The following is a 23,473-nucleotide window of genomic DNA, read 5'->3' as shown; positions in this document are numbered from 1 at the left end:
TACTTAAAAAAAATCTCTTGTGGCGGTTCAAAATTCTGTTTTTCAAATATGTTTCTCATTTTTTAGTGCAAATAAATAAATGGATAAAAATAAATTTTGAATGAAAATGTTGATGCCAAGTTTCAACTAATTTACACCAAATTCAAAATTCGTACGAATAGTATCACAATTCACAGTTATAATTATGTGTTTACTATATTATGGATTATAAATCTTATAAACATCGTATTATAAAAATATAAAATATATTTAATATTTGAATATAGTATTTACTATACTTGCACCATTTTTAAAAATGATAAATATTGACAGACTTTTTCTTCTTCTATGAGATTATTTATTTGTTGCTAATACTTTCAAATTATCCATTATATACCCCATATTATGCAAACCAATTATATAATGAATCAATCCTTAGAGCACAAAGTTAAATAACAGAGAAATGAACTATTTTAATTTTGATTTTTATTTGATTTTTCTACCCACGACATAAGGCATTACTTAAGTATTATAAAAATGTATAAGAATTTTAAAATATGATCTTTAAATTTATTTAAAGGTTAGGTTATAACCAGATGGCACGTCTGGTACTCGTGCACTGTAGCCCCCGTGAAGTAGTAAATATTCTAAAACTAGTACATTTTTTTAACCACGACGTGCGGCGCCGTGGTTCTTATATATTATACGTGCACACTCTTTTCGCCGCCTTCGCTGGATAATGTAATAACGTCTCATTGCTTTTTTTCTTTCTTTATTTTTATTCCGTTTTGTCTACGCAAACAAAACAAATCATCCGGAGCGAAGGAAATTACCGCGCGTAAACGGTTTGTGCACCATGAATATTATCTAACGTCGTTCGGCGTACAACTATATAAATAAGCACACAATTACGTTTTTCTCCTTTTTTATTATATTATTATTACTATTATCATTTGTATCCCTACGAATACGTGTCAATCTGACCACTCGCACAAACGGTTTCTACTATTTTGCAACGTATCATTATACCACTGCGTATTTCCATTTACCGCGTTCAAATCACACACACGCGCGCGTTAACCCAAGTCTATTATAATGACGTATATTTAGAGTTATAATACTTCTGGTATTGCAGCAGCTGCGGCAGGACTTGGCTTAAAACACGCTCGTTTATCCGATGACAGCAATGAGCGGTGCTCTGTATGTATTATCGTACTCGACCTCCGACATATTATCAACATAATATTATAAAGTTCCTGAACTAGATCACGCGTACTACGTAAAATATATTATACACGTCAAATTGTTTAGCCATAGAGTATATGTTATTATATAAAATGCGGTCCGCATATGTAAAACATTATAGTAAACGTGTCGACGCGCGACGTGCGCGTTTGCATATGAGATTTCATGGTCTATAAGCCGATAGATTGTAAAAAAAAATAATAATTACATCTTATGAAAACAATATTACAGACATCAAGTAACTACCGAGACCCTGGAGAAAATACAACTTTACGGAAACTCTATGTCAGAAAGAGAGAGAGATATGGACAGAAGTTCTTAAGATCCATCGTTTCAATGCCAACGAGTTTGTATATAACTTGTGTCGTGAACAACTCATCTCGCGCGTTCCAAAAGAAAATCGGATGACGTGTTCAAGGTTTCGATCGATGTCACGCAAAATTTAAATTAAGTACTCGTGCGGATTTTGCTTGGGGCTTTTTGCTTGTGAAGATCTATGTACTTGTATGCATGAATATGTTTCATTAGAGTTGTTACTTAACCTAACAGCAACTTATGCAAAATACTCAAAGTATATCACAAACTACCCATAATACCGAAGTATTAAATTATTATTAACACAGTTGTGTGTTTCTAAAGAAATGTGTGGTTTTTTTTTTTACAGGCTGTATTATTCGGCTAATAGTATAAAATAAACGCTCGGTGACCGAACGGGCAAAACGAATTTTTAATGACAATATATCATTACTATTATCATTATTCTGATGTGCGTGTCGTTTATCACGACAAATGAGTTACATAATTACGACGAAACAACCGTAAAATCGTTTATGAGTTCGGTATCACCGTACATACGTTTTGCGATATAAGTACGTATAATGTTTACCAGACATATCGTGTACGTGATCGGTATATATATCACTATATCAGCCATAATATAAGTATATTATATATGTATCACGGTAAACAAGAAAAAAAATGGTAGGCATAAAGAACGATGATCTATATTTATACAGTATACATAGTATGCAATGTAACTAGTACAAAATATTTGGCGAGCGACCGATTACCGCAACGACTGCAAGAATATTGTGTAAGATATGCGAAACGTTGCTGATTTGGCGAGCGCATAATATATAATACTATATTATACACGTATACCTATACATAATCTATATATATATATATATGTATATATAGTTGTTTATCAAATAAATTTCTATGGATTCTCCTCGATTGTTCAAAAATATAAAAATAAAATAATTATAATTATAATAGGTATATAAATAATAATTCACTAATATAATAAACCAAAAAGTACATTTTTTATTAAAATTAGAAAACCAGCATAACTATTTAAATTAGGCATCTCTCCTATGTATTTATATTTTACAAATTATAAATAAATTATACATACATATATAAATCATATAATAACTCATATATCATATATACTTATATTATTAAATACATTTATAAATTATATATGCGTAGGTATAATATGATAGGTGTAGACAATATAACTTGCCATGTCGTTTCTATAATCGGCAACTCAGTTTACGGTTCAGCCAAGCCACTCCTGGCCGAGGTTTTGATGGAAATATGGAGAGGGGTTTGAAAAGGATGTTGGGAATGAATATTATTCGTTAGCAGTTTTCATCGGCGAGTATATTATTATAATATGCAAAGGGAATTTCCCGGACGCTAATTGCTCGCTAACCCCTCACTGCGGCGGTCCAATTCGTCGGGCGGTGAAAGCACAACGGATTTTCGGTGCACTGGTCTCGTGGCCGCTAATGATACCGACTTTTAGCCGGTCCATAAGGGTAATCGCGTGTATAACTCGCCACAACAGCGTATTAAAGGCTTACACAATATATGTCTATAAATATAAAATTATACATTATTATATAAGCCAACATCGTTATTGGTATCGAAGAGCAATAGCTTTAAAAGTTACTTGAGCATATGCATATATAGAGCACTTTTACTTCATTACATAATATAATATGTATCTTACAGTGAAACTTCTTAATATCGGACACTCTCAGTCACCGAAATTGTGTCCGCTATTTAGACATATCCGCTTTTTAGTGGGGGTGGAGATAAAAATGAAAAATGAACAATATCAAATTATCAAAATACATATTTAAAACATGATACACATATTTATATATATTTATATTATTTGTGTGTAAGAATATATTTATATGTATTATTATTTAAATTAAAATAATTTACCGAAAGAGCCATTCATTTCCTACGACGGATAAGATTAATAGATATAATAGATAAATTTAATAGTATAATGTGTAAAAATTTAGATTGTATACTTCGTTAATATTTATGATAAAAATTATCAACATTTAGCCATAAATGAGTCCGTTATTTAGAGTTTCCGTATTTAGAGGTTTTTTTTTAAAGAAAAGTAGTACAATTTTCAAGTTCCCGATAAATGTCTGCCACTTAGAGGTGTCCGTTAAGGATGCTTCCATTAAATATACTTTATAAATAGTTTAGTTATACATGGCAATAAACCAATGTTTACGAATATTTGACTATATTTTCTTAAGAAAATGTTGTCATAATATGTTAAATTATATAATATTTGTTGTATGGTATATTACTATACAGCACAATTAATTGGATAAAATGTTATCTCCACATGGTAAATCATCGTGAGACTAAAACGCCGTCACCACCATCATTAAAACTGTATTGTTCTCGAACGTTATACAGGAAGTCGAGACAAAAGTCGTACCGTTTTTTTTCTACATCATACCCCTTATGTTCACGACCCATTGTTCGTCGACACGATGTTAGAATCATCATCGTTTAATTATCGCCGCACTTTTTTTTATAAACTTTTGCTAATAGTTGCTTGACAAATTATAAGCCACAGGAATACAAATTTTCCATAAACGACAAGTTATTGTTATTTTTTAACGATATTTTAATCGACCTGAGGCATATTAAATCCACTTTCGAGATTTCTCGCTTTATACTTTATATGCAGCTATTTAAGGACTATATTACTCGTACACAAAAAATGCATTTTGTTTGGTTATGAGTAGAGAAACATGAATTAGATAAGGTACATTTTAGCGGGTAAGTTTTTATCAACTACCATTACATACTAACATACTGTATTTATCCATTTGTTAGAACAAGGTTTTTCGTGAACAAATTTAAGAGTATAAAAAATGAAGAAAAAACATATTTGGATACAAATTTTAAAAACGTGAAAAAATCGAATTTATATTGTGCTTTATTTGAAAATTTGAAAAAATATAAGCCTGATTGTATCAATTGTACGCAAAATTACGGTATATTCCACGTCTCAAATCAGTGGCTAAATAAATTAATATCTAATATATAAAAATATTAAAACCAAATTACTGTACCATAAAATATAATATTTTTAACTATCGGAAACGAGTATAAATAATTTTAAACGTCTAAATAGTATTGAATTCATTCACTGTACACTTTTTTTTAACATGTTTGATCTTAAATATGTATAACATAATATTGTCATAAAACATTTATAATAATATAAAATTAACTGAGAAAATTAAATAATTTAAGAATCATGAAACCTACAGATAAACTACCGGAACTACTATAGAGTAAGATTATAATATATTTGTAAACTATATACTAATACGTCATAATATTTAGTTTTCAAAACCCGCATGGCATATAACTATTGACCAACTTCTTTTTGGAAAACTTTGGAATGACGATGAGTATGTTGTTAGAGATAGATAATGTAGTATTTTACCGATGACCCTTAACCTGATTTGAAAATTGGTGCTGGAAAATACCCAAAGATAAAGATAAGATATACCATTTTAGTAATGGATAGGAAGTTTTAGTGAGTAATGGCCCTCAAAAAGAAACTTTGTACGGATAGAAGACAGATGTACAATAGGATTCTACCGAAAAACCAGTCGGCTAACTATAAGACGAGAACTTACCGAACTAAAGTACTTTAAATAAATCAACTAGGTAGGTAACATAGTTTCTTCTTTCTTAGAAAACATTTCTTAGCAGATTAAAATCAGTTATCTTTAAATTAAGGTATCCGGTTGGTCGCAAATTCCGATACCGATAAGAATTTGATTTTAAATAGCCTCATTTCTGAAGAACACATCATAAATAGGTATCGTACAAACTACAAGTACCCTATGCCATAACACTCGTAATAAATAATTAACATTATATTCTATAAAAATACTTTTCCAAAGAGTTCATAGAATTTCAGAATTCGTTTTATGTAAGCGAAATATATTATTTACCTGACTTCAATGTAATTTGCACAAGCCAATATGTTTTTGCTTTATTAAGTTACGTGCATTGTACAAAATTACTAAGAATTATAAATTTGTGTTTACGCTAGGAATATATATATATATATATTTAGGAGCAAGATGTGTTTTAACCATATTTAATTAAACATCAACTGCATTAATATAATGCTATATACTAGACCAATCAAAATAAACCGATTCACTAGACATAATTAAATAATATGCTTTGTTAGAATAGAAATACCAGTAATTTATACAGTCATGTTCGAAGAATGTTTATCATGCAGCATCATTACTATCTTTTGATCTTTTGGTTTGAATACTGTTACAGTGAATACAATATTATATTATGCTGGCATATAGCCGAATAGGTATTATATTATACAGTGAATATACGGCAAATAGCGTATTCGACATCAAAACACTGCCATAGATTTGAAAAATAGTAAAACACTACCATATTATAATCGTTACCTATAAAGAAATATATAACATAATACACAAAACAAATAAAATTATTATTAATATTAATAATATAATTATTATTATACAAATAAAATGTCAGTTTAGAATATTTGCGTGTATATTATTAGGCAGTTAAAAATTAGCCAACAAATACTACAACGATGGTAAAAAACAAAACAGACACTCTTGGGCCTTGGTCATATACATAGAGTCATAGTACCTATGTATAATTGTTTTATTCTTTCTTAATCAGCTTTAAAGGAAATATTGAAGTACGTCGCTGCAAAAGAAACTTCCTACCGTTTCTATAATAGTAGGTAGATACATCGTATTATTATAATATATTATGTACATATTATAAATGATTTTGGTTCTGATCGTTCTTTCGTCGCTCGGCAGTAAAACACAGGCGCAAACAACTAGAGTGGGTCACTACCCTGTCAACACCCCATCGTCTATAATACCACCAACATCGGCGACGATTCTCGTTTCATGGTTTTGACTAATGGTCCGCGTGTACAAACAATCGGAAGCTCGGTTGCCAGTGGGCCAAACCGCACATCCGTCAGCCGAAACTATGTAAGTCCAACGCCAAAAATATAGCAGAGACGGTGGTGCGCAGATGTTCACCGACAGTGGGCATGGGGAGGCGCATAAAAACAACTCCAAACTGGGTAGTCCCATAAGAACCACACCATTGTTTGCGGGTTCGCTATGTATAAACGCTTTCACGGTTTAATAATATATATTATAACATCACACAATATATCGTGCACTTTCACCTTCTCTACGATGGGTTGTTCCAATGAAATTATAACGGAATTAAACATCAAACTTCCGCAGGTGTCATATAAATGTATGTGTGTGTGTGTGTTTGTGTGTAAACAGGAAGTCACACGCCGCGGCTTGTGAACCAGACGGACGTATATTATTATTACGCGTAACGATGGCACGTGGTCGGTAGTAATATCAGTCATACTTGTATATATATATATATATATATCTCACTTCATTATATTCCCGAAATGGCAGAAAAAATAAAACGATCAATCGCGGAATTTTCCAATTATCGAAATCGATCGATCGGATAACGCGCAAAACAGGATTTGAAATCCGGATCGTATTTCAATCGTACAGCCACGTGCGTAGGTCGATAACAGAGTAGCGTCGGGTGAAAGCGAAATGCATTATTATACTATGTGTTTCGGCGGTAGGTACGTCAACCGCGCGAGTTTTTGATCGCAACTATATACTGTCGATTACTACAATACGGAGCGCCAAATGTGTATTAAAAAAGAGAAAAATAAGTTTCTGAAACTGATCAAAAATTTAAGTACCTATGATATATTATATCGTATATATCCTTATTCCTGGCATATCACATAGAAAAATGGTCACTAAACTCGCAATATATGCAACTCGTAGTCCTGGTTATTTTACGACTGGCACACCATAGATGTACCTGCAAGATTGTGTTGCTCATTTCGTGTTTCACCACATATTATTATATTATTATATATGCTCACGTGGTATTAACGCTCACTTGGTATGTGGTTAATGAGGCTGTGCGCGTTGCTTTCCGCTTATCCGAATCAGAGCGCATATTATTGTTGCTTCCTGATTACATTTTCACTCGAGATTGAATAACTTTTATTTTTTCTCTTCGTCGACCAACGAAAGGTTATTACAAGTCTTATTTATTTGCTTTTATTTTTTTGATCCGTTGTAAATTTGTCGTTGTATTATGCATGTTTTTATGTCGGTATCACGGCGGAAGTCAACATCCTCGGTCCGGTCGATGAATCGTAAAAGGCCGTGTCGAGTTTATCTTCTTATCCATCTTCAGTACATGACACGTCGTAGTAATATGATATTATTACGTGCCAATATTATTATTCCACTCAGAAGAAGGAAAAGGACAATTAATTAAAAACTACTTTTGCACCTCAGTCCAATGACAATATAATAAATAACAATCCTAAGAAAAAAAAAACACAGTTGCTTGTAACCGGACTATCCGCTTTGAGGTGATTGCGACGCGGGTCGTATCTCATATACCGATTAATAATTAATCCCGTAAAAATAATAAAATACATATCATACACATATTGATTACTCAAAACAAAAATAAATATCAACTTCAATATTTTATAGATAACAACTTATTAATATGACATAATCATAGAAACTCGTCTAACATAGGAAGTAAATAGATAAATTAATAATAATTAAATTGAAGTGCGGAAATGGTTTTCCCTCTTCAGTGTTCAATATAATTTATTTGTTTATGTTTTTAAATAATTTACTTTTTACGCACTTTTTGTATATATTGTAAATATAATTAATTATACCTAAATATAAAACCATATAATATAGTTTTTGAGAAGTTTTCAATATCATAAAGTTTCAACGTAACGAAATTATGAACGTAATTTGGGCCGTTGGCGACTAGCTACCAGAAACAGACAAACCACGTTTGGACCAGTTTGAAAAAAAATACATAATAATATTTGATTATTTGATTAATTACTATCCCTTAATAAACCTGATATCAAACTTTATCCAATTAGTTTATAATTTTTTAATTGATTGGTCAGTCATAAATATGTATGCAATGCATATAATGTTAATACAACTTAGATATTAGGGCCTAACGAGTAAAATACGAATATTATCGTGAGAATGTACGATAAAAGTTTAACAGAAACGATCAATTTGGGATTAAAATCTTATATTGACTAAGGCACACGTATATAATTAAAATATTATACATTTTATAGAGTCTTCAATTAAGTTTTATAATATCAGGTGTGAGGTGTAATCTTAATTAAGACAACGCATGTGATAATAATATAAATAAATGCGTATACAAACCTACAATATTGCAGCTGCTGTAATGAAATCTTAAATTGCTAGAATCACATAAACGCTATTAATATCACGACGGTGGATATGCATACGAATTAATTATTTTATTTGTACCCACGGATTCACGAGCGCAGATGGAAATATACATTTTCGAAATGCCTCCGTATAATTATTATTTATGTGAAATTTATACCAACCGTTTATTATATATTTATATAGTATGCGTATTAGAAACGTTTTGAAATATAAATCACCGAACTATATGAATATAATATCCATTGTATTGTTCATCAAAGTGGTAATATTTTTTTTCTTTTATGTATACAATTCTTTATACGCGAGTTTTATAGTTCATGTGGATACAAGACGTTGATGCAGTTCAACTTTGTAATCTTTGTAACTATTTGATAGCCATTATAGTGCAGACAATCGGAGAGAAAAGTATAAGCCGAATCACCAAAAACTCGTATTATATGTTTTGAAAGTTTGAACATCACTCTACAGTTGTAGAGTCTCTACTGATCATCGAACGAAATAAAAAGAGAAACAGTTGCTTTATTATTATTCATATATAGATAGATTACCGCTATAATATACCATGTATGAGCATGTGGTCATGTTGACTCAAATAGACTTACGCTATACAATGCAATTTATGATGTGAGTAGTATTATATTATTATCATTAACGATCGGCGTGTGATATGTAAATTAAGGGTCATTACGTGTGTTATTGAGTATTGTTCGCGTAACGTCATATAGGTAGGTACATATAATATTGTTATATCTCTACACGGCTTATGCGCTCACACTCGTGTCCGAAAAGAGAATAGTGAAATTCTGTAGTCGTTATTGGACTCGGCTCGTTTAATAATTTCGATTTATAATTAACACAACAATGAGATCGTTAAAAACATTCAACTGTGGACGGTATCGGAACGATGATGTTTTTATAACCAAATTCGTAATAATATAATAACAACTGTGTTGGCATAATAATATTATAGTCGTGTTTTTCGAACCGTCGAATTGCACAATAGGACCGCCGTCCAACCATCGGGTTTTTGCTATACTACTGTGTGTTTTGTCATCGTCGCCGTAGGCTGTTTTTGACGAATACTCATCGTGAGGCGTGGATCATCTATATTCTAGTATAGATCGATTTACGACGTCTTGACATTTTCAGACAGTCTTTTTCCGTCACTAGGTACCACGTGAGTTATGCCGTCCTTAACTCTGGGACTTTCTAGTTTCTATATGCGAGAAGTAAACAGAATGGTAAACAGAATAATAATTATTATTATATTATGAACCGCGGAAATTACGGGACGAGACGTCCTAGTTATGGAAATGTGCCCGAACAATTCTATAAATAGACATACTCATAATAAATATACTTGGGTATGTATATGCATATAAACAATAATGAAAACTGGCGTAGGCGTTATGCAACTATGTGGTGGTCAAGTGTGTTTTTTCTGTAATCGGCGAGGAAGTATGACATATTGTCAAATAGAAATACGTACACGTACGTATAAACATATACTATTATACATATATACATCAACCAACGACCGAAATCGTATTTGTTTATTGTACATTTGAATAACTGCGCCTTCTAATACAGAAATGACGGCGACGCATCATCGCTTTCACTTTATTGCAATAAGGAAAAAATAAGCTTCTCGACAATTTCGTAATCCGCGAAAAAAATTTCGTTTCCTGCCGCGGACGCACGCGTCTTGTTTTCCCCCGTTCGACGTTTGTCGTATATACTGTGCTGCTAATCATAACGTCGTCGGTGATTTTTTTTTTTTCCTCAAAGGTTTTTTTCTTTTACACGTCTTTCAGTCCTCCTCTCGTGGTAAACACGAAAATAATAGCTCGAACGAGTGGGGCGTGGTCGTTACACAGCCGTCGCTAATGACTACACGGCTCCGGAGAGGCGTCTGAGTTATTTACGGCCGCGACGGCGATTAAAAACGAATTACGGCGACGATATCCATCGAAGCACGATCCGTCTCGCACCTGCCCGTCTACCCGCTACCCCCGGACGCCAGAGAAACGGAGAGGGTTGATCGGTGAGTCACTCGTACGATCCACGCACGCACATTGCACCCACTACCGGCGTCATATTTTTGCGTCTTATCTGCAGTACACAAAACGAAACGTTTATGAAATTCGTGATTCCGATAGTGTATATGTATATATATTATTTATATACGTGCCGTATATGACGACGTGAAGACGATCAGCGGCGGCGTTTCGACGTTGATGGATTGTGTTTAAATTTCTTGTGCGAGAACCCGCACCGCACTTGAAACGCCGCCACGACTACTGCTGGCTTCGCTCCCGTTTTTACCGAGTTTTCAATACCACCACCGTCATCCTTCTCCACCCGATGTGGTAACAGTCGCGGTAGGAGGGTTAACACACACACACACACACACACACACACACACACACGTATAGAGCGCATATTACACCGTCCCGATGATTTATGATTTTCCGGCAACTTTTGTATACGAAACGTTTACGCCGCTGAGTATGTGTGTGTGTGTGTGTGTGTGTGTGTGTGTGTGTGTGTGGTATAGGGCCGTTATACATATTTAACAGCCATTTGTCTGCGTGTCCCCGCACCACCGTCGTCCAAATATTTTTGACGATTACGCGGCGTTTAGCCTCTCCACCCAAGCCGAAGGTGATTGACGACGACGTATTTATATATAGAATACACCAGTCAGCCAGCACCAGCCAAGCTCGACGAACCCGATCGATACGTTTTCCGTCGATCGATTATTGCAGTTTTCGATAGAAAATCGTCCTCCGATTGTCGCACTACAACAATAATATTAAATGTATATGTACGCTGCACATATACAACGACTATTAGGTATATTGTAATAATGTACACTGTCGGACGAAGTGGCCGATATTCCTGTCCGACAAGCGCGATTATTCGCAATTTAACGGGCCATTCACGCGAGTCGTCTCCGAGTCCGTCCGCTGTAGGAAAATAATAATTATTCGGTCACACATTTCTACCCATTGAAAATGGATACACAATAGCCGGCTTGATTGGACTTGGCGTTTGCGTGTTGCGTGCGTAGCCTGTCTGTAGCTGTGTAGTGCAAATCCGCGCCCGACAGTCGTTTTTCGATTTTTGCGACCGTAAATTACATATACGTATATGATTTTCCAACAACTATACACTTTAATTGCCGCGGTCTGTGACCACTTTAATATTTTTAGAGAAGATTTTATACTTTTTTCTGGTTCCAAAAGCAGGGAACGAAACGAAAATAAATATGTTTTGGTTTAAATAATGTCTATGTGATCAAGGTTTCCGCGACGTTAAAAAACATTTTCACGATATCGATTTCCAACTTATCTTATATACTCTCATGTTTCTTAACGAAATTTGCTTTTGTTTAATGTCTAAGCCACGGTTTCTAGAAGGCGACGTTTAATTTTATTATCCAGTTCTAGATAACAAATAAATACACATTTTTGTCGTAATGCTCTACGAGAATTTATTTTTATATCATTAATGACTGCATGATATATAAAATAATGAAATAGTTTCCTTTTTAATATTCAATTAATTTATGTTTTTATTTAAGAATTCGAATTTAAAAACTAAGTATTTTTTTCAATTTATTCAAACCATATTATACTGAGCCGTTAAATAATGTATTTATTATTTATACTTGCAGATACCTCCTATGTACCTATGTATTAAATCACGAACAACTTATTCATTAATTAAATATATCCTACCGCACTTTCATCTTAATAACTTAACCTTGACTATATTATTTATTGCTCTCGTTTATCGCCTTCAGTCTAACAATAAGATATATTCAAAACATGATGATAGTCTCCACACAACTGGTTTGTACTTTCTTCTCATTTCTTTATTGCATATTTTATATACTGGTATAACTAACCGATAGTTGTTTGATTCCCTTTCCTTTGCCCATAATATATTCGGTCCATTAATAGTAATAAAATTTTAGTATCGTATACAATAATTACAAAAAAATAAAAAACAAAAAAATCGTTGGGGTATTTTAAAAAATTGTTATAATTTATCAAAAATAAAGAAAGTAAATGATCTGACATGCTGTATACATTTATTCTATTATTAGGTATATCGTTATCGATTGTCGAAACCGTGAATATTTAAAAATAATTAGTCTTAAGAAAAAAATGTGTTGGTAATAATTTAAAATTATATATGTATACGTATATTGAGTGAAAAATAATTAGTTTGGCTAATGAGAATGTACGAAGCGCCGAACGATTTATTGTTTTTACTGTTTGTAGAATACCTATACATAATACGTATATTGTATATTATGAAGTATAATATACATAGAACCACGAGGTTCTATCACAGCTGACAATAATAATAATAATTAATTACCAAACGTAATATTCTTTGACATTTGCTCATTCGTCTCATCTTCGCCGTATTATATAACCATGTATATATAGGTATGATGTTTTCGACTAGGCCACTATACTCACAGTATAAATTTATGTGAAATCCAGGGAATAACGAAAGTTACCGGATTATTGTATATTGCAGTATAGCTTTATATAATTCCACATATACATAAGCAACATAATATTAAAAATATAATATATATGACATTATGTTGTATACTGCAGTACGCGCAGTACTACGCGTCGTGTGTTTCTTTTCAATCTTAAACATTTTGCGTTCGAAAACGACTCGTACAACAGATAGAGCGTAAACGCGTGAGGTGTGAAAAGATTAAAGGCCGGGACAGCCGCTGCAAACACGCTCCGAAGAGTTACAACAGACAATTTGGTTTATCATTATATTTCTCCGCCAATAGCGTTCGCACATTTCACATTAATAGATATTTTCCAACACTCCGAGTGACGGCGGCGTTTGTCGTGTATAGCCGAGCGGGAAGTGGACGCGGGAAACGTTCGTGACGGCTGGACGAATATTGCTTGCCGTTTTCAGTTTACAGAGGACAATTTTCACCTATGTATAGGTGCTCGGGACACGTCGTGTTGTTGTAAAGCTCGTCACATTTTGCGTGTGGCATTTCCATTTCCTGCCGAGGCCCCAGTCGTGTCGACACGAAATCCGTTTTATATTTTACGTCTACGAATATCGCCGCCGTTTTAAACAAACGTTTAATACCACACTAGTATTCGTCATGCGAGTAAAATTTTCCGTTTCCCATAATTTCACTTAACTCGGGGCACCCCGTTCTATACAATATAAATATAATAATAATAATAATATTTAGCGTTTACGTATTATAAGTTATATTGTGCAACGAGTACTACGCGTGACAGTTACAAAAGTAAAAAAATGTTTCAATTAATTTTTGAATATTGTAATTCATGTGTCTCAATATTATTGTAGTGTATATTCGGACAAAAAAATGGCTAATAATAATTATTAAAACATCTCTCGCGTGACGCGAAAAGTGGAATAGTAGTGTGTAAATGGATAGTTTAATAACGATAACTGCACTAGACGATACATACATAGTATGGTTTCTTATTCTGATTTTCCGTATATAAATCAAAATAATTTAATAATGGCGCAATAATTTTCTGTTGATCCGCTCTTCCGTCAGTTCAGTACATTTATTATAGTTTCGTTGCAGGTATAGAAGATGCGGGACGTAGATGGCATATTATTTTAATATTATGTATTATGTTATAAAGAGAGCCGTTTAATATCGCTGGGCGACGGGAATGTTGTACGCGTTTTATAATGCACAAATAAAATTCCTCGGGGCCGTTTATAACTTTAATTTAAATGGCAAAAAGCAGATAAAAACCCGGTGCCTGGGATTTATGATGACATTATTTGCTTGCTACTCTACCGCACGGCGCGCTGAAATGCCCACGTCTGGCTATTATTATTATTATGCATATTTTGGAAAACAGCCTGCCCCTTGTTGTCTGAATTATTATTATTTTTTTTTCCATTATAAATTGGGCAACATGGTAGCGTTCATACTTCCTACCGCCACCGAACGTGTACAAACACACACACAAACACACGCACACAATCAACGACAACAAACGACGTATAAATCTTATTAGGACGAGTCTTTTGTTCCGGTGAAAATAAAAAAAGCAATTTTATTGCTTCCATTCCACCTTTCTGTGCACATTCAGAGTATAGGTATATAATAAATATACACAGTACACACACACAGAATCACTATGGGTACACAGATTTTGACCTCTCTTCAGCACATACGCAGGCGTCTTCATATTGAATACCGGAAATCCTTACAGATGACAATTTTTTCTTCCAACCAAAATACCTTTCCAAACCAATTAGTTTATCCTCGGAAAAAGGATTTGGAAATCGACTGATTTTTTTTTTAACAACGTCGACACTGTATAGGTAACGAATCATTGTATTTCGAAAAAATGCTACGATTGACCGCAGGCGCGAAGCCCGTTACATAACTATCCAAAAGGGTACATTGTTTTCTTTTTTTTCAACATTTGACTGAAACGGTTTCAATGATGATTTTGTTAAAAATTCTTAGGTCATTCAACTATATTGAATATAATAGCCTCGCTATGTGATACCAAATGATTTTTCGTATGTAAATATCGATATTCTTTTGACGACAGTCAACATTTATTAACTACGAGTATATGAGACAGATAACTGATCGATTTTTCGTACAAGGTTGTATGGTGTATATGTTATATCATACAAATTATATAGATTTATTATTTTCATTATAATAGATAACTATACGTAATCGGAATTCATTCACAAACATTCAGGGTTAACGCCTCGGAGCCTAGAATTAATTGCAGAAATTACACATTTTACGAGTAACATATTTCCTAGCGTTGTTGTTTTTTTTATTTATTTACAGAATCCTAATTAATAATTAATAATAATAAACATCTAAAAATTTTTACGAGGTGTGCTATTACGCGCTGATATAATACACTAATTATGCATTATACTGCCTACAAACTATATATAAATTAAGAGTATTACAAACTTGGACATAATTTTGCATTGTCATAATGGCTATCGTATTATTGTTACACAATTTTTTATTATAGTGGTAAATGGTAATGCACTTTACAGTATCATATTACGTATGTAATACGTTTCTAAATTAACATTTAAAAACTTTGGCTTTCTCGGAGTCATATATCTGGAAATATTATGCGCGTAATTGTTTTTTATTTAAAATACAAATTGAGGTCAGTTTCTCATTGTTATAATATATTATTTTCATCGAAATAAATTATTATTCCGTGTTTGGATCCCGCTTCACACGCGCAGTACCTACGTAAAATATATATACGGAGTGATCTATTTTACGTCAAAAACTCATTATTTCAAAAAACAAAAGGATTTTTGAAAATATTTCTTTAAAATAAATTTTCGGAAAAAAAAATTATCAATATGATTTTTAAATTGTTTATTCTTTTAATAATAACATACATTTTTTATTTCATATGTCAAAGGAATATTATTTGAAGTATTTTGATATATAAAAATCAAATTTCAGTTAAGTAGTTTAATAGTTGAAGTATTTTAAGTGTTTATGACTAGAATTAGTAGTAGACTGACATTTAGTGAATACTACCTCAGCTGTACCATACCACTTCATTCGTCATTACTCTAAATACTTGTAACTCTTTAACTACTCTACAAAAGTTTGATTTTTATATTTCAAAGTACTTTGAAATAAAGAACTAAAAGTGTATGTTGTTACAAAAAAAAATTAAAACTAAAATAATTAAAAATTATAACAATAAGTAAAAAAAATATTTTTAAAAACATTAATATTTTTTTTTTTGATACAATTAATGTTTTACGTTAAATGAATCATCCGGTATATATTATATACTACACAGCATGCGTGGCATGAACACTGCAACAGCGAAAAGAAACGCTTTCATTTTCCGCGCAATCTAAATTTGCATTTCTCTCGTGCCTTTGTGACGGCCGTCTTTTAACGTGTCGATCGACAGAAAAATAGCCATTACATTACGCTATGACATTTTTACATGCAGCCGAAGCTTTACGTATAATACGCGTAAATTGCGTATAATAATATAATGTATCGCCGTAGTACTCTCATCTCGTGGAATTCGCCGGGTCGAAATGGAAAGTGCACGCGGCCAACCGGTCCGGCCCCCATCGGGTTATCGACATTGACATTGCCCGGGCGAGAGTGCAATCCGCCGCCGAAACGACCTGCGCTCGCACAAAACGGCCGCCCCGGGGGCTCATAGCGGTGAAACCTGTTCAATGATAGAACGTCCGCGCCGAACGACGTTTTGCCGCCAATCGATTGCCAACGATCGGTTTACCGTTCATCGATATTATATTATTATCTAGCAATTTTAAATATTATAACATACCTATACGTCTCGCAGTAAATTTGTTTTCCATATAGTTTTAGGTTTTTCGTAATTTTGTCGCGTAATAAGTTACACGTCAACGTTATAATAGGTTTTCCGGTGATGATACTTCGAGCGGAATATGAAAAAGAAAATTGTACCGTATTAATGGAGTTTTTTTTTCTCATTTGACTTTTCGATTTTCCATTCGATATCTACATAATATAGCAACACTACGGTGGCGCCGTTCTAATCTCGTGTGGGTACACAACGAAACAAACTATACGCTACTGTAGACAAAACAAATTACCGTTTATGTAGGCATATATATAAGAGTTCACCGTGATTGCGTTGTTTTCCCTATTTCATTCCCATCGTTTTCTATACTGATAAATTTGTATAGAATAATATGACATTTCGCATTTCCTGGACGATACCCTCACAGTGAAACGTCACGTCGAGACGGCGACGAACTTCGAAGAAGATTACTGCCGCCAGTGAGAATGGAAACGGCGTGCAACGGGATGCGGGTATCGTACTGTATTTCCTGCTTCCGTTTTTGGCAGGATAAATCTATATGCGTTGTAATGTACAGAGTGATCCACAAATTATGCTCACTACAATAATTATTTTTTAATTTATTTATTTAAATTCGGATTTTTTGGCATTTTTAAGCTTACTTAAGAACTGACAATATTATTTCAATTGTTCAGATTTTTTATTCTATTTTAAAATTTATAACATTTAAGGAGTGTTTTGTGACGATACCAACTTCTCTTTTCTTTAAATAATAATTAACCCATTTTACTGTAATCTGTAAATTATTGAGCAGAACATTTTTTTTTTTTATAATTGTGACGTATCTAAATCAAAATTTTAGCAATTAATTTATAAGTTATAATATTATGTATGTATATTGTACGTATTAAGAATAATAAATAATAGTTCTTAATAACCCAAAAACTACTTAAAAATTTATCTGATTAACAATCTACAGGAAAAAAGTCGATTCTCGATAAATAAAAATTAAAATAAAGTTGTTTTTGCTACAAATCATTCCTTAAAAATAGTATACAAAGTTTTTGAAAAAATAGCCCTTAAGTATATAATTTAAAACTTCGATAACGAGAATTAGAAAAATATCATTGTTAAAGAAAAAAATGGGACTACTTAAGTGTGCTTGATGAATCATTCAGTATAATACTTATTCAAAACATATTATGATAAGTGTAGGTTAACAGTGATTGTTGCTGGCGTAATGCTTTTGAGGCCTCGTCACAATATTGTTTTAGGACTATAAATTGGAATCCACGCGAAAACAGATTACATACCGGTGGTCTGATGGTCTGACTTGACGTCGTTGCCCGATACCGTGTCTAAATTCGAACGATTATTTATTTTTTCGTTTCTTCAGTTTTTTTTCCAAACGCAACACGTGACAATTATTATTGTTAATGTGAAGACGTCGACAGTCGTGCGAGTGGCACACGTCGGGTTTTAATGATATTATACACCAACTACTGCATACTATAATAATATCATTTTGACCTTGGACATTAAACACTATATTATAATATACTTGTGAACAACGAATTCAAATTTTGTAATAGAGTTTTTAGTTTGAAAAAAAAATCCATTACAAATGGGTCGGAGATGAAAAAAACATTAAAACGACGCCTGCAACTCCTACATCATGGACGATTATTTATAATTGTGTTACTCCATGAAACGTAGGAATATAATATATATATATATATAACGTATATATAGAAGACTCGGCACAAATACAATGAAAACTAAAAACCATCGTATATATAATATATATATATATATATATATATATAGTAAATAACGCCAACGTTGTTTCGAATACGTCTATATACAATATACATATTATACAATCCAAAATGATTTAACGTTTTCATTCGACGTTTTGAAAACAGGCTTATTACTTTTATCATATAATATCCATGTTAATAATATTATACCCTATGGCCAATAGGAATACGCATTTTAATAATACCTATACTTAAAACACACGGCTTCAAAACGGAAACGGATATTATAATGACGGACGATACCTCCGCCATGGTGTAACACAGGGGGGTTTGATGACCTTGAAACATTCAGGTGTTTGATAAAACGTTAAATTTTTTCGGGAAAACAAGGTCAGATTTAGAGTTACCAGCCCGTTTACATGTTTACGACGGAAAGTGAATTTCTAATAGTCGTACCGAGAGAGCAAGTACTTTTTATTAACGTACATATATATATATAGGCGCCGTATATTATTAAGTATAAACATGATATACATTGTACCATATAGGTACAGCTGCGGGATGCCGCGTGTAACAGGCAAGCTTATATTATAATATATTATAGTCTATGTTATGACAATCGTTCAAATTTCGTGATGCGATCTTAAAAATAATTCCAAGCGAAAGTCAATATAATTGGTCGTATAATCATAACGCGGGGAAATGATAAAAAAAAGTAATAATAATATATTCAAAACAATGTAAACGGCAACGACGACGACGAGTTGTGCACAAAACGTATTATTTGATAACACAATGTTTTACTTTCTTTTTCCTCTCCTCGGCCCAATTTACACTTCTCCTTGTCGCCCAGCACTCACACACACATACGCGCTTGTGTATAATACTACACGCGCGTGATCTCTGTTTACTCCGATGTTTTTTGCCGAACGCAAATGTTCGCCGTTGCCGTAGAATGCGATTGAAACCCGCAAATTTGTTATCAGAATACGTACGTGAAAAATATTGACGTTATTTTATATATTATGATACTGTACGACTCATCTTAACATCGCCGGCAATTTTAATAAAATATTTAGTATATTATAATATAATCGCACAACACAATAACCACGGTTGTACGTCGTGGGTAAACAATGCACGCGTTGACCGTCGAATAGAATATTATTCTTATTTAGAAAAGGGGAAAATATAGTAACGCTACATGTATAGGAAACGAATCAACTACGTTATACATATTATTGTCAACACAGAATGTGCGTGCGCCTACTGTACATAATATGCATGTACAATATTTGTATAAAACAGTGACAATCAATCAGTCATGGTTTCGACAAAACATCAAGAGGGCAGCAATTTTAGTACTATAATGCAAAAAATTTATGTTTATACTCTTGCCAAAGATTGTTTTAACGTATTTATGTTTTATTCTTGATATGTCAATTTTAAAACTTCTATAATATGTGTATATTGCCATAGCATATTAATTTTTGTATTTATATATTAAAATAAAAAATTTAATTCCATTCTTGGTGATGATCACCCTTCCTCCACCTATTAAATCGTCGGTGCTATCAATTAAACCAAAGAACATAATATTTTATCAAATAAAACAATGTTACAATATAAATTATAATACGCACGCGCGTTATGTAAAAATAACGTTAAACGTCTAAAAATGCAGAAGTCATTAAATTTAAATTAATTCTCATAAGAAGTTTTATAATTGCGTTAAATATTAATGTTGTTGACTAGTTGCATCAATGAATAAATTCGACGAAAATAAACCAACAAATTTAATCAACCATGAATTTATATTCAAAAACGAATTTGTTACTTCTTGTTTTTAAAATGTAAAAAAAACCTAAGTATTTACATTTGACTTAATTTATTAATTACTTAATTATGTACGAAAAACATAGAATATATATATTATATTATAAAAATATATCCTAGTTAATAAAAAAAACTACTAATATTAATAATCACATCACCCATAATTAATTACCATACAATTGGTAGAAAAATGTGATTAATTTTTTATTCCTTTAATTAACTAGCTATTATATCATTAAATACTTGTAATAACTTGATGAAACTATTCATAGTAATCAATATTATTATTTTAATTTTAATATTATCCAAAGAAATAGCCTTTGATAGGTAGCTTGGTCATTGAGAATGGTTACTTTGTTAATATTTTATCGCAATATTTCTATGGGCAGTAAAAACTTTGATATACATTAGATGATAACATTTACATTACATGCAAGAAAGAAGTTGTAAAAGTATTAAACTTAATAACAATAAACGAAGTTTTTAAGTGTTAGAAAATAATCACAATAATAAGAGTTGAAATTAAATAAATATGAATATAAACATTATAAAAAGTATTCGTATATACTCGTATTGTATTATTGTCTTTAAAATTGTTTAATATTTTTCTTATTTTTCAAACGCATATTTTTATTTAAAGAGCATAATCCTAACAAAAGTGTAGCAAATGTAAAAAAAATAAATTAAATATTTTAGAAGATCATTTTTATTTAAAAATTAAAAATTATTCATGTAATACTGAATTTACAAATATAATTACTCAATAATAGATTATAGAATAAACATATTTTAAATTGTTTACAATAATTTAATAAAAAAGCATAAGTATCAACTTAGTATAAACGTGTAAATTAATAATTAAAAATGTACATAATTACATAAAAGGAATTTCAGGGAAAAAAATATAAAATAAAAATTCAAATCATTTTAATATTTTAAACACGGAAACATTAACACTAACTACGTATTTATGTATTTATAATGTCATCTATAGAAATTATAATATTCCTGATAATTTATAGTACATTTTAAAGAAATATAATTATTTAATAACTATTAATATTACACGTAAATTCCGTTATTTACATTAAAATAGTACAAGTAATTTTGAAATAATTGTAAAATAAATATATTTTTATTGTTTTGGGTATTATCATAAAACATGCTCACAAAAAGTGTCCAAAAATATTGCCGAGTTTTTATAGATATTCAAAATAAATAATTAATCTATAGTAATCAAACTTCATCTGTAATATTACCATACTATTATATTATACTGACCCTCAATAATATACATAAGTAATAAATTGGTACTTTTTTCGTCATGAGTAATATGATATCGTTAAGAGTATTTACAACAATATTTTTTTTTTCTATCAAGTAACATCAGGCCTAACAAATTATAATTTTTCGTATATTAGTTTGTACATTAATATTTCACTTATTTAATATTAATTATTCCAATTTATATGCGTTTGCATATAAATTATATAATAAAATATTATAAAAATAAAGAAAAAAATCATCATTACTTTAAATAATATACATATATTTTATATCTATTTTATGTTATATCTAAACTGAATTTTTACATTTTATTGTTGTTTAATAGCGTAATTATAAATAATAATATAAATATATTTTTTATACATAATATTATAATAATATTATATAAAACACCTTCATGACGTTTCAACAACAAAAACCATCACAAACTTTGTAGCCCAGCGTTTAGGTCTCGAGCATACCGTAATATTATAAATGCTATTATTATCAATAAATACGCGGATCTCAAATCGTATAATTATTAAAATTAACTCAAACAAAAATAATAAATAAAAGGATGAAGGGTAAAAAAAAATTTGAAAATCTAAAGCTCATGCTTATAATGATGAAAAAAAATTCCCAATTCTTTACCTGTATATTTGGCGGCTGGTGGCCGCACTTGAGCCCTGCAGCAGCGGTTCGTGGTCGTCCTTCTTCAGAAGAAAAATCGGTTCGGATCCGATGGCGTGTATATAATATATTATTATTATACTCTATGAATTATGATGAATGCGATTTCATGTGTGTTTATGTGGCGAAAAAAAGTACGTACGTAGGAGACTCAGACCGTCGGCGGGCTTGTGTCTGTGCGAGTGTGTGTGTGGCGAGTGTACACGCGCGGGTAATGTCTAAATGGTGACTGCACAAGAAATTAAACCTCCGACGTCGACGTCGTCGCGGTCCGTTCATTTCGCCGGGCGAACGTGTGCTCTCGCCGCCGCCGTCCTTACCACCGACCGGTCGTTCTCGCGATAATAACAACAGTGTTTTACGTACATCGCTAGAAAAACGAACGGTTTTTGCCATTTACTCGGTAAATAATCGGTTTAGGCGCGAATTCTGTAGTTCCCAATTTTTTTTTTCATTTTTAAGCATTTTCCACGTGTTAAAAACGCACCTCGTATATTTCCGTTACGTTTCGTTTCGCATAATAAACTACGATTACGTTATAGATCGATTTTACGAAATTATTCGCACGGGAGCACAATTTCGAGGTTGGTGATTAAACATATCAAACAACTGACTATGGAAAATATGTCCGATAATTTGT

The 23,473-nt window shown here is 32.0% G+C and overlaps 1 protein-coding gene across 1 annotated transcript in view; it reads right to left on the bottom strand.

Annotated features, from left to right (window-relative positions):
- Positions 1–23,081, bottom strand: part of LOC132929421 (mucin-2) — a 98,831-nt gene extending 75,750 nt beyond the window's left edge. The window contains 1 exon segment of the mRNA XM_060994797.1: positions 22,795–23,081. The gene's annotated coding sequence lies outside the window, so the exon portion shown is untranslated.
- Between the last annotated feature and the right edge of the window lie 392 nt (positions 23,082–23,473).

The sequence above is a fragment of the Rhopalosiphum padi genome, chromosome 1 (genome assembly GCF_020882245.1).
Source record: "Rhopalosiphum padi isolate XX-2018 chromosome 1, ASM2088224v1, whole genome shotgun sequence".
Classification (NCBI taxonomy): Eukaryota; Metazoa; Arthropoda; class Insecta; order Hemiptera; family Aphididae; genus Rhopalosiphum; species Rhopalosiphum padi.
Note: the sequence above shows the minus strand (reverse complement) of the source record. Positions and strands in the feature narration are given on the sequence as shown.